Source organism: Takifugu rubripes, chromosome 14, assembly GCF_901000725.2.
Source record: "Takifugu rubripes chromosome 14, fTakRub1.2, whole genome shotgun sequence".
Classification (NCBI taxonomy): domain Eukaryota; kingdom Metazoa; phylum Chordata; class Actinopteri; order Tetraodontiformes; family Tetraodontidae; genus Takifugu; species Takifugu rubripes.
Window position 1 is genome coordinate 9323037 of NC_042298.1, and position 11900 is coordinate 9334936.

The 11900-nt window shown below is 42.6% G+C and overlaps 6 non-coding genes across 6 annotated transcripts; all 6 read right to left on the reverse strand.

Moving 5' to 3' along the window:
* Positions 1-272: 272 nt before the first annotated feature.
* trnal-cag (transfer RNA leucine (anticodon CAG)) lies at positions 273-355 on the reverse strand. Its single transcript has one exon. It is a non-coding gene; the product is annotated as a tRNA-Leu (tRNA).
* A 528-nt stretch (positions 356-883) lies between these two features.
* On the reverse strand, positions 884-966 carry trnal-cag (transfer RNA leucine (anticodon CAG)). The gene has a single exon. It is a non-coding gene; the product is annotated as a tRNA-Leu (tRNA).
* Positions 967-1498: 532 nt separating this feature from the next.
* trnal-gag (transfer RNA leucine (anticodon GAG)) lies at positions 1499-1581 on the reverse strand. Its single transcript has one exon. It is a non-coding gene; the product is annotated as a tRNA-Leu (tRNA).
* A 527-nt stretch (positions 1582-2108) lies between these two features.
* trnal-cag (transfer RNA leucine (anticodon CAG)) lies at positions 2109-2191 on the reverse strand. Its single transcript has one exon. It is a non-coding gene; the product is annotated as a tRNA-Leu (tRNA).
* Positions 2192-2718: 527 nt separating this feature from the next.
* trnal-cag (transfer RNA leucine (anticodon CAG)) lies at positions 2719-2801 on the reverse strand. The gene has a single exon. It is a non-coding gene; the product is annotated as a tRNA-Leu (tRNA).
* A 532-nt stretch (positions 2802-3333) lies between these two features.
* Positions 3334-3416, reverse strand: trnal-cag (transfer RNA leucine (anticodon CAG)). The gene has a single exon. It is a non-coding gene; the product is annotated as a tRNA-Leu (tRNA).
* Between the last annotated feature and the right edge of the window lie 8484 nt (positions 3417-11900).

Here is an 11900-nt window from a genome sequence, read left to right on the forward strand (position 1 = left end):
ACACAGCGACTCTGACCACTCGAAGGTGATAGATCGCAGATCCCATAAGTTCATTGGAGGACTTAGGGCTAAGCTCTGCCCAAAAAGCTGGGTAAGTGATTCATGGTAATACCTGAAAGTACCTCTCAGAGAGTTGTCCTGCATAATGAAGAGCTAGGAACAGTTACAGTGAGACACAGTGACGGCTGTCATCATTTTCAAAAGTGCAAGGTAGCTGTTGGCTGACCACAAGGTGCTTTCCTAAAAAAGAGGCTCTCTTCAACAGGCAAGAATGTCAGAAGTGGGATTCGAACCCACGCCTCCAGTGGAGACTGCGACCTGACCACAGCGCCTTCGACCGCTCGGCCATCCTGACACGATGTGCAAGAATCTCATGCCCAAAAAGCTCACGGGGACAAAAGATAAATAGTTGAGACACATTAACAATTGGCTTTAACCAACTCTGAACTATGTGGACCTCTAACTCAAACATCCTTAGTTTGATGCTAGTTTGAAAAACAGTAGACAGGGCTGTGGTGCCAGCACCTGCCCTGCCACAATCCTACTGCAATTTTTGATTGACAACGGTTCTCGTATATCCAGCGAAAACATAGCACGTTTGGCCACTGCTCACACAGCGACTCTGACCACTCGAAGGTGATAGATCGCAGATCCCATAAGTTCATTGGAGGACTTGGGGCTAAGCTCTGCCCAAAAAGCTGGGTAAGTGATTCATGGTAATACCTGAAAGTACCTCTCAGAGAGTTGTCCTGCATAATGAAGAGCTAGGAACAGTTACAGTGAGACACAGTGACGGCTGTCATCATTTTCAAAAGTGCAAGGTAGCTGTTGGCTGACCACAAGGTGCTTTCCTAAAAAAGAGGCTCTCTTCAACAGGCAAGAATGTCAGAAGTGGGATTCGAACCCACGCCTCCAGTGGAGACTGCGACCTGACCACAGCGCCTTCGACCGCTCGGCCATCCTGACACGATGTGCAAGAATCTCATGCCCAAAAAGCTCACGGGGACAAAAGATAAATAGTTGAGACACATTAACAATTGGCTTTAACCAACTCTGAACTATGTGGACCTCTAACTCAAACATCCTTAGTTTGATGCTCGTTTGAAAAACAGTAGACAGGGCTGTGGTGCCAGCACCTGCCCTGCCACAATCCTACTGCAATTTTTGATTGACAACGGTTCTCGTATATCCAGCTAAAACATAGCACGTTTGGCCACTGCTCACACAGTGACTCTGACCACTCGAAGGTGATAGATCGCAGATCCCATAAGTTCATTGGAGGACTTGGGGCTAAGCTCTGCCCAAAAAGATGGGTTTCATGGTAATTCATTGTAATCTCTGAAAGTACCTCTCAGACAGTTGTCCTGCATAATGAAGAGCTAGGAACAGTTACAGTGAGACACAGTGACAGCTGTCATCATTTTCAAAAGTGCAAGGTAGCTGTTGGCTGACCACAAGGTGCTTTCCTAAAAAAGAGGCTCTCTTCAACAGGCAAGAATGTCAGAAGTGGGATTCGAACCCACGCCTCCAGTGGAGACTGCGACCTCACCACAGCGCCTTCGACCGCTCGGCCATCCTGACACGATGTGCAAGAATCTCATGCCCAAAAAGCTCACGGGGACAAAAGATAAATAGTTGAGACACATTAACAATTGGCTTTAACCAACTCTGAACTATGTGGACCTCTAACTCAAACATCCTTAGTTTGATGCTAGTTTGAAAAACAGTAGACAGGGCTGTGGTGCCAGCACCTGCCCTGCCACAATCCTACTGCAATTTTTGATTGACAACGGTTCTCGTATATCCAGCGAAAACATAGCACGTTTGGCCACTGCTCACACAGCGACTCTGACCACTCGAAGGTGATAGATCGCAGATCCCATAAGTTCATTGGAGGACTTGGGGCTAAGCTCTGCCCAAAAAGCTGGGTAAGTGATTCATGGTAATACCTGAAAGTACCTCTCAGAGAGTTGTCCTGCATAATGAAGAGCTAGGAACAGTTACAGTGAGACACAGTGACGGCTGTCATCATTTTCAAAAGTGCAAGGTAGCTGTTGGCTGACCACAAGGTGCTTTCCTAAAAAGAGGCTCTCTTCAACAGGCAAGAATGTCAGAAGTGGGATTCGAACCCACGCCTCCAGTGGAGACTGCGACCTGACCACAGCGCCTTCGACCGCTCGGCCATCCTGACACGATGTGCAAGAATCTCATGCCCAAAAAGCTCACGGGGACAAAAGATAAATAGTTGAGACACATTAACAATTGGCTTTAACCAACTCTGAACTATGTGGACCTCTAACTCAAACATCCTTAGTTTGATGCTAGTTTGAAAAACAGTAGACAGGGCTGTGGTGCCAGCACCTGCCCTGCCACAATCCTACTGCAATTTTTGATTGACAACGGTTCTCGTATATCCAGCGAAAACATAGCACGTTTGGCCACTGCTCACACAGCGACTCTGACCACTCGAAGGTGATAGATCGCAGATCCCATAAGTTCATTGGAGGACTTGGGGCTAAGCTCTGCCCAAAAAGCTGGGTAAGTGATTCATGGTAATACCTGAAAGTACCTCTCAGAGAGTTGTCCTGCATAATGAAGAGCTAGGAACAGTTACAGTGAGACACAGTGACGGCTGTCATCATTTTCAAAAGTGCAAGGTAGCTGTTGGCTGACCACAAGGTGCTTTCCTAAAAAGAGGCTCTCTTCAACAGGCAAGAATGTCAGAAGTGGGATTCGAACCCACGCCTCCAGTGGAGACTGCGACCTGACCACAGCGCCTTCGACCGCTCGGCCATCCTGACACGATGTGCAAGAATCTCATGCCCAAAAAGCTCACGGGGACAAAAGATAAATAGTTGAGACACATTAACAATTGGCTTTAACCAACTCTGAACTATGTGGACCTCTAACTCAAACATCCTTAGTTTGATGCTAGTTTGAAAAACAGTAGACAGGGCTGTGGTGCCAGCACCTGCCCTGCCACAATCCTACTGCAATTTTTGATTGACAACGGTTCTCGTATATCCAGCTAAAACATAGCACGTTTGGCCACTGCTCACACAGCGACTCTGACCACTCGAAGGTGATAGATCGCAGATCCCATAAGTTCATTGGAGGACTTGGGGCTAAACTCTGCCCAAAAAGATGGGTTTCATGGTAATTCATTGTAATCTCTGAAAGTACCTCTCAGACAGTTGTCCTGCATAATGAAGAGCTAGGAACAGTTACAGTGAGACACAGTGACAGCTGTCATCATTTTCAAAAGTGCAAGGTAGCTGTTGGCTGACCACAAGGTGCTTTCCTAAAAAAGAGGCTCTCTTCAACAGGCAAGAATGTCAGAAGTGGGATTCGAACCCACGCCTCCAGTGGAGACTGCGACCTGACCACAGCGCCTTCGACCGCTCGGCCATCCTGACACGATGTGCAAGAATCTCATGCCCAAAAAGCTCACGGGGACAAAAGATAAATAGTTGAGACACATTAACAATTGGCTTTAACCAACTCTGAACTATGTGGACCTCTAACTCAAACATCCTTAGTTTGATGCTCGTTTGAAAAACAGTAGACAGGGCTGTGGTGCCAGCACCTGCCCTGCCACAATCCTACTGCAATTTTTGATTGACAACGGTTCTCGTATATCCAGCTAAAACATAGCACGTTTGGCCACTGCTCACACAGTGACTCTGACCACTCGAAGGTGATAGATCGCAGATTCCATAAGTTCATTGGAGGACTTGGGGCTAAACTCTGCCCAAAAAGCTGGGTAAGTGATTCATGGTAATACCTGAAAGTACCTCTCAGACAGTTGTCCTGCATAATGAAGAGCTAGGAACAGTTACAGTGAGACACAGTGACGGCTGTCATCATTTTCAAAAGTGCAAGGTAGCTGTTGGCTGACCACAAGGTGCTTTCCTAAAAAAGAGGCTCTCTTCAACAGGCAAGAATGTCAGAAGTGGGATTCGAACCCACGCCTCCAGTGGAGGTTGATTTTGGCGTTTTGGCCACCCACAAGCTGGTTGTTTAGAGAACAAGCCACCTGCCCTGCCGGATGCCCACTGCAATGTTTTAATTTTCAACTGTTCTTCTCTATACAGCCAAAACAGCATCTTCTACCATTGCATAAACACAGCAACTTGGACCACTGTGATTTAGTGTGTCTAAATGTGATTTGCCGTGCCCTGTTAAATAGCTGTTGGACTTCCACCTCCAGGCATGTGGTGGTGAATCAGATGGAAATTGTTTGACATAGCACCTTTGACTGCTTTACCAACCAATAACTTCTCACAGCTTAGACCCCAAAAGAGGTGACAAGGACAAATTGTTATTACAGATCATTAAATCAACACCTGGTACCCATTTGCAGTTGATTTTAGCCAACTCTGATTTTTGTCAAGCTCCAACAGGATGTGGCACATTTGTCTATTCACCTGCTTTTTCCTGCTCTTTGTGTTCTGTGTGTCCCTTGTCCGTGTAGGCTGGACGTGGATGGAGACTGTTCTAATTTTCCAACCACTCCAATGATCTTGACCTTCTGTCCTGTCGCACCTGTGCCTCTTCAACTCATTACACCCCAGCAGTTTTGGAGTGTGGTTCACAGTTCCCATCATCTGTGAGTTGTTTGTTGTTCTTTCTCTATTAACTGAACTGAAATCTGGAATCCTTATTGATGTTAGTGTTGCAACAACGTGTATTTCTTCAGATGAATAATCACAAAAACTTAAAAGCTGATTTAAAAAAAAGAAATTTTGGTCTGACTTTAAATATATTGGCACCTATCATTCTAAGCCTGAACATATCTTTTAGATATTCCAGAGAAGAAATGCAGTCAGAAGTCTTCCACTTAGTACACAGTTGAAGCCAAAGGATGACAAGTAGATATATTTGATGGAGTCTATCTCAAAATGTAATTTTCTTCTTGACACCAGAGTAATAGCCACAAGGACACAATTTAGCATCTTATCTGACAGGTGTAAAGTGTGTCTTCTTCCTCTTCACTTTCAGTATTTTTCCTTCAATGTAAATTTTAGCTGATCACTGAACAGTCTGTCATTTTTATTTTTAAAAGTGGGATCCAGATGAGCAAACACAACTCCGTGGAAGCGGTGACCTTTTTACAGTAAGACATAACTTCACTTATGTGTCCTTATTGACTTGCTGGCTACATGGAACATATTCGTAATCACAGGGGAATCAGTTTCCTTCTTTTTGATTTTGGAGTCAGATCTTAATTGTTATCTAAATTGTTATCTAATTTTTTTTTTTTAGTGTATATGATCTTGAAATATTAAAACCAGACATATTTATCACCCCATTTAATTCCCATTATAGTAAATTAAAACAAAACAAAACACAAACATTAGAAATTAGGTGAACATGGATATTAGGTGGCAAAATGATCAAATTGTAAATAAATTTAAAGGCATATGTAGGACTGTTCCATGCAGTATATTCACACAAATTAATTATCACAATTAAGCATAAAAACAACACAACCTCCAGGAATAACTTTGACTGGCTAACTCACATCTGCCATTTGACCTTGTGTCTTCAGATTTTCTAGTTTCCTTTCCTTTCTGAAGCATTACATTTCCTCATGTTAGTGACTCCTGTCATGAATGGCTGTTGGCTTTTAACAAGACGCAGGGGGCCAGTGAAGCCAGTGTGGTTAAACGCTCTCTGCATTTCCCTCACTTGAGTGCAGAAGTGATGGAGTCTCATGTCTGGAAGCTTTATTTCCCTTGTGGGCACTCGAGCATATTGTGGGTCATCTGTAGCACTTAGATGGCTGAGCTGGTGAATATATCTCGGCTTTAACCTCCTTGACAAAGTGCCTCATTCTCTGCTCCAGTCTGTAAGCTACAGACAACAAAGAGAGGGAGCTGTTGCATTGGGTGATTGTTTTTCAGCCATAGCGAAGGTGCTTTAGCTGAAGGGTCTGGGTGGCACCCAGAGGCTGTAGTGTCATAAAATAGCGTGTGTATCATGAAAACTACGCATGCCTGCTTTGATGCTGTTGCTTGTGGAAAAAAAAAAACAAAAAAAAAACAGTGATATTACTGCAAAAGATGAACTGACATCAACAAAAATAATTTTTGAAGACAATTCTTAATTTTTACAAAGCTAATGGCATCACTTTTGTGTTTGACCTCTATAAAAAACAAAAAAAAAACATTTTTTTCTGACTATCCTATTTACACAGATCTGAAATCAAATAATTAAAATGAAAGCTCATGTTGGCTAAAATGTTATAATTTTCCGCATGTGCTGTTTATAATTTATGAATGCATATTATCAATTCTCTGAGGTTGCACAAGTCAGAGTCAAACAGACAAGGAGTAAATTGAAGGCCAAACATCTTTTTATTCCTCACTTTTTCTGGTTCATGCCTTTTTACATCTGAATTTGTAAAAGGTTAAAACTTTGATATACACCACTGTTGCTATGATGACACTAAATGAATTCCAACCTCCCTACAGAAGGGATTTGCAGTCTAGTTCTATTGGCCTGTACATCCCTCTTATCAAGTTTCCTTGTGACAAAACTGCTTTCAAGTCACATGATCAAAAACTCAAGATGGGTGAAGCAGGATCTTAGAGCAGACATGGTGTGTCAAGCTAGAAAAGGTAGTTTTGAGTGAAAAATTGAAGTTAAGACCAAATCAACCGAAAGAAAGGCATTTTGAAACTGTGTCAGACTGTGATTCAGCTAACTAAATTAAAATAAAACTGGAGAATGTGGTGCTAATGCCAGTTAGAAAGGTCAGTATAAAGTGATCTTGCTGAGGCTTAGGATGTTTGACAGATCTCTCTTGACATCTGCCCAGAACTGCCGATAATTGTACACTTTTGTGTCACTAATTAATGTCAATGTCAGACTTGTTCATCCATTGTTTGATATTCAGAGCAGAGAACCTGTGGATTCCATCAGTTTAGGACTGTGCCTGGCCATGACCGCATTCTTGCTTCTCCATTTAGCAACCGTTGCTGGAAGCAACAGAAAAGCAATAATGACACTTTTGACACTTGACAGACTTGGCTGTTGATCAAACTGTTGACGCATAGTAGGCGCTGCCCTGTATAGATGATGACGTCACAAAATGTGAGTGAACGGCCGGAAAAAAAGTTAGTTCGTCATTTTTGCATGTTCCTCGCCAACAACCGCAAGTACCCAAACACTGTAGCTGCTATGTTCCTGTCCAAATAAACAACCACTGAACAAACGGTGACTGCTGACACGTCCAAATATCTGTTCAAATTGATAAAAGCCAATTATGAACACAATGGCAGTTTAGGCCTTAATCATCGAGACAATTTACAGATCACACAGAGGCTTCAGAAGGTTGACACTGCATAATCGCCGGTGTTTGAGCCGATAACATGCTATAGAATGATGAGCTCTTTATCCTTCTGCTAAAGCATATATCACGCCAACTCTAAAGCCTCTTTGTTGATGTGAGCTGCCAGAGATAAAAAGAAGGGACAAAAGAGGAATTGCTGGCAATAAGAAGATACCCCAGTATTTCTTAATTGAACAGAGCAGAGTAGCCTCGAAGAATAAAATGCAAAAACAAACAAATAAACAATTTTTCCCTGCAGGAATGAAACACAAGACAGATAAACCTATCCTTTCCATCGCCGAGTAAGCTTTTTGATGTGTATATTATGTGGCACAAGTCTTTAGTGGGGATAAGTGAGATCTGTGTAGCAGCACGTCTTTCTGAGGTAAAGAGAAAAGCACATGAAGACAGTCCTCAAAGGATATGTCAGGTAGCATCAGCCACTCCCCATTGTCCGCAGACGTGATACTACATTTGTTGGTGCTATAGATGTTCCTAGCTTTACTTATTTGGAAAGGAGAGCATGCATTTGCCTCTAAAGCTAGAGTCGTGGTAGGGATGCAGTTATCGGAGCGGCACCTGCTCTGTGCCGCTGTTAGATTCAGCCTGCCCTCTGTGATTTCAGCCACACTCATTATGTGCCCCAGAGCTGCCTCCACACTGATTCAGCTAAAAATCCTAATGGAGCATAATGAGCCACGCAGTTTTCCCCACTGCCTGACAAACGGAGTAGGGATTTAGCAAAAGCACAGTGTCGCAGTGCCTGAAATACACCACAAAAATCCACCATTATGCTGTTGGGCATCTTATCTGTAGAAACGCCTGGCACTAACATTAGAACCGCTGCCCTTCTGTGTTCAGATCTCACATCACTCGTTGACTTCTGGACCTCCAGGTGTTTTGGATGGAGGCAGATCATCTGAAGGGTGGAAGCTGGCCACAGATTAATCTCAAAACATTGCATAATGTGGGACACAGGTGGCTTTAAGAGGTGCTTGGTGGAGCTCAGAAGGCGGCCAAAACTGGTTCAGCAAGAGCAAAATATCAGAAAATCTTGTGGTATAAGTCTGGCAGCGTGGTCAGACGTTATACTGACAATGAATGGCACCTGGATATGTTGGGAATTGGATATTACTAGAAATTTCAAAAAATGGTCATCATAATAATTTGCATATTGACTGCATTTGCCGTAGAGGAAAACTTCACATTGATTGTTACCATTCTCCCCACTAGCTTCGCAATTCCCATCTCTACATTCGTATTTTGGCTCTCTGCAGGTCATATTATTTAGGCTGTGACTTGTTTCAGATTCTTGATCTGCACCACAAAGCACACAGCCGAGCTCTCAGTGCTCCGTCAAGACGTTCCCTGAGCATCGACTTCTTTTGGTGTGAATAGGAGATAATTAAAAGCTGCATCTTCTTTACATACATTTGCCGCATTCTAAAATATCCACTATTCTCTGTTTCATTACCACTGCCATTGTGTGTTTGTGTATGCATGTGTGTGCACTCACATGTGTGTGCTCAAAGGAGGTTATTTATGGCAGATGACTGTGGGGCCTTTGTTTTCCCGACATCTTTCCTTCTGATAGAGGGAGAGAAGTCTCACAATGTGCTTTGATCTCAGTCTGCAGCACCTTTTATACGGATTGATGGAGGAAGTTGGAGAGGAAGATTGAGCGGCGCAATACAGAAGGGGAAGAGAACTCGATAGTTGAAGTGTAACAGATGCACAGAGTGTTGAAAATAAAGTAGTAGGAGAGGGAGTGTAAAGGCTGTTTTTCTGCATCCTAAATCTGTGCGTGTGTGTGTGTGTGTGTGGGGGGGGGGGGGGGCAGGAAAAAACGGCTCACTTTTATTTGAACAGTAATAATTCACACCCAACAATTAAACGGATGCTAATATCTACCCCAGTGCTCTGATGTGGTTACATTGTGCAGTATTTTCTGCCTTTTGTGTTGTTTCCATTACATTACAAGAACAAGATGATTCTATTTTGATTATATGTGTTTACATTATTTAAAGACGTTTGCCTTCATACAGTATGGATGAGTTTTGAAATGTTCTGTTTGCTGCTACTACTAATAATAATGATAATTTAATTTATATGACCTGTGCTATTATACAATAATACCATATTTATTTAATAGTCTTCTGGACTTCAGGATTGCAGCATTGCTTCAGAGACAGTTTACCAAAGGATCTGCTGGCAATGCACATTTTAAAAATGCAATGTAATCATTAATTATAAGCCAGATGTACCGACAAACTCTGCATCTCTGCATTTAATGTTAAGAAGATATTAAATTTCATTATCTAAACTCAACAACCCTGTACTTCACATGCAACTGCAGTTATCATCACAACACAGGTGATACACATTTGACTTTGATTAACATTTCATTAAGGTTAAAAAAAGCAATTGTTGCCTTGATTCTTTTAAAACTGTATATTTGCATATATTGTAGAAGGCAAAAAAAAATAGGTCTTGGACTGGTAGAATTACACGAATACCGAGTGACACAGTGACAGGAACATTCTGAGGACTAGATTAAAAATCAGAATTAAAATAAAAACGGCAGCACAGGCTGATCCGACTTCAGTGAATTTCCGCAAGACAAATCCAAATGTGGCTCGGTAGTGAGTGTGGACATCTAAGAGCATAGTACTGATGGATGTTCTCCCTGGGGATCTCCTCACAGACCTGGATGCGGGTCAGTCATGGTGGTGGGGGAAGCAATGATACATGAGATCCCCCCGGGTGCTTAATTGGATTGTGGTGAACAAGTTGGCCTGTAAATAGTGCCACTGTCGTCGTTTGAGAGGAACCTGGGTAGTTTCCCACTGAAGCACGTTACAGGCACTGCAACATTCTCTGTACACATCTCTGATTTCACTTCGCCCTGTAGCACTTTGGCGTACACACTTTTAATATTCTTACCTGCTACCTTTGCTGTAGTCTTAGACACAAGAATCAACATTCTATACTGATGCTATGACCCCCCCCCCACCCTACCCCCACCCCAAGGCTGAAGACCAGATGTATCACTGTCTAATTTTTGTTGCCCACAATGAGTTTGATTTCTGCCTGGGAGGGGGGCAGCTGTCTGATTATGTTGTCCTAATCTTTACAACTATATGACTGTAGGGCTGAGGGAGATAAGGAGTTGATGCATGCTGTTGTCAGATAAGTTTATACAATGCTTTTCCCATTTCACAAGTTGTCTTCTAACCATTTAGCTACTTGCTAACACAAATAATGGAACATTTATTTGACACACAATGTAAATTTGTAGCTCAAGATCTTGTTTGCTGATTATTCTAAAAGTTGGGAAGACCATTGGTCCTCTGGGCTCTGTGGTGCACTTCCATGTTTGGCTGATAGCCAAAAAGTTGGTGGTTCGAGACCACCTAGGGATGCAGATATTTTTAAGGACGAGTAGCTCCGTCAGACAGTTTCAAGTCCCTTAAAGCGGAGTGATAGTGACAGACCAGGCAACCAGTACTGAACCCCAGACAGGCTCAGAGTGCATGTCGAGGGCAGCTTACCCACTCTAACACTTCTGCCTTGAAAATAGATAGTCATGGAAACTAAACTAATGCAAAAAAATACAGAAATACAGAGTCTAACAGCATCCACGCAATTTGCACAGAGACAGTAGATGATTTGGTTACAACTGGATCGGAAAGGTAAGGAAGAAATTTGAATTTTCTCTGTGATCACTTGCAATTACTGGCAGATGGAAACAGCATATGTGAGATCAGACAGGGCTCGACTGAAATCGCTCTCTCCGTGGCATCAGCAGTGAGAGGAAGTATAAAACGATGACTGATCTCTCTTGAATATGAAGCATTTTGTTCTCTTTAGGATAAGATGGGAGCAAACACGACAAACAAAGACGTGTATAATCGGTTTTTCATACGTTTCACCAATAAAATAGTTTGTTTTTTCTAAACTTGTAATTGAGCAGGAGGCCCACAGGCACTGCACGGGAAGTATGTATTTCAGAAATATTGATTACACTAATTGCACATTATGCACTAATAACAGTGAGCCATTTGTCTGAGTCAAAATGGCGCACGTGAAATTGTGTTTCGTTAAACATGTCCTGGAATGAGGAAACGTTATCAAATTAGATGGAAGTTAGACACAGCACTTTTCCAGATGGAATATTAAGCAGCAAACCTTTCTCTCCTACCTGCTGCTGCCTTATCACCAGCATTATTAAATAATAGCAAATGGGAATGCAAATCGCTGCCTGTGTGCTTTTAAATGATAATTCAGTGACAGAGATGGAAGTCTGTACCCCAAAAGGAGAAAATGCCCATTTGAATGACAGCTAATTACTTGCTCCTTTCCCCAGTGTGTCTCCAAGGAACAATAGCCCTCATTTGCTGTCTTTAAAAGCTGCTCTAATGTATTTTTAAAACGACCTACAAAGCGTCAATGCAAAATGTCAATGATTAGAATTCAATTCGGTGTCCTGGACATTAGCGACTGCTTAAATGGCGGTGCAATTGACAACACTGACACCGACACAAAATGGCACATTTTAGATCCG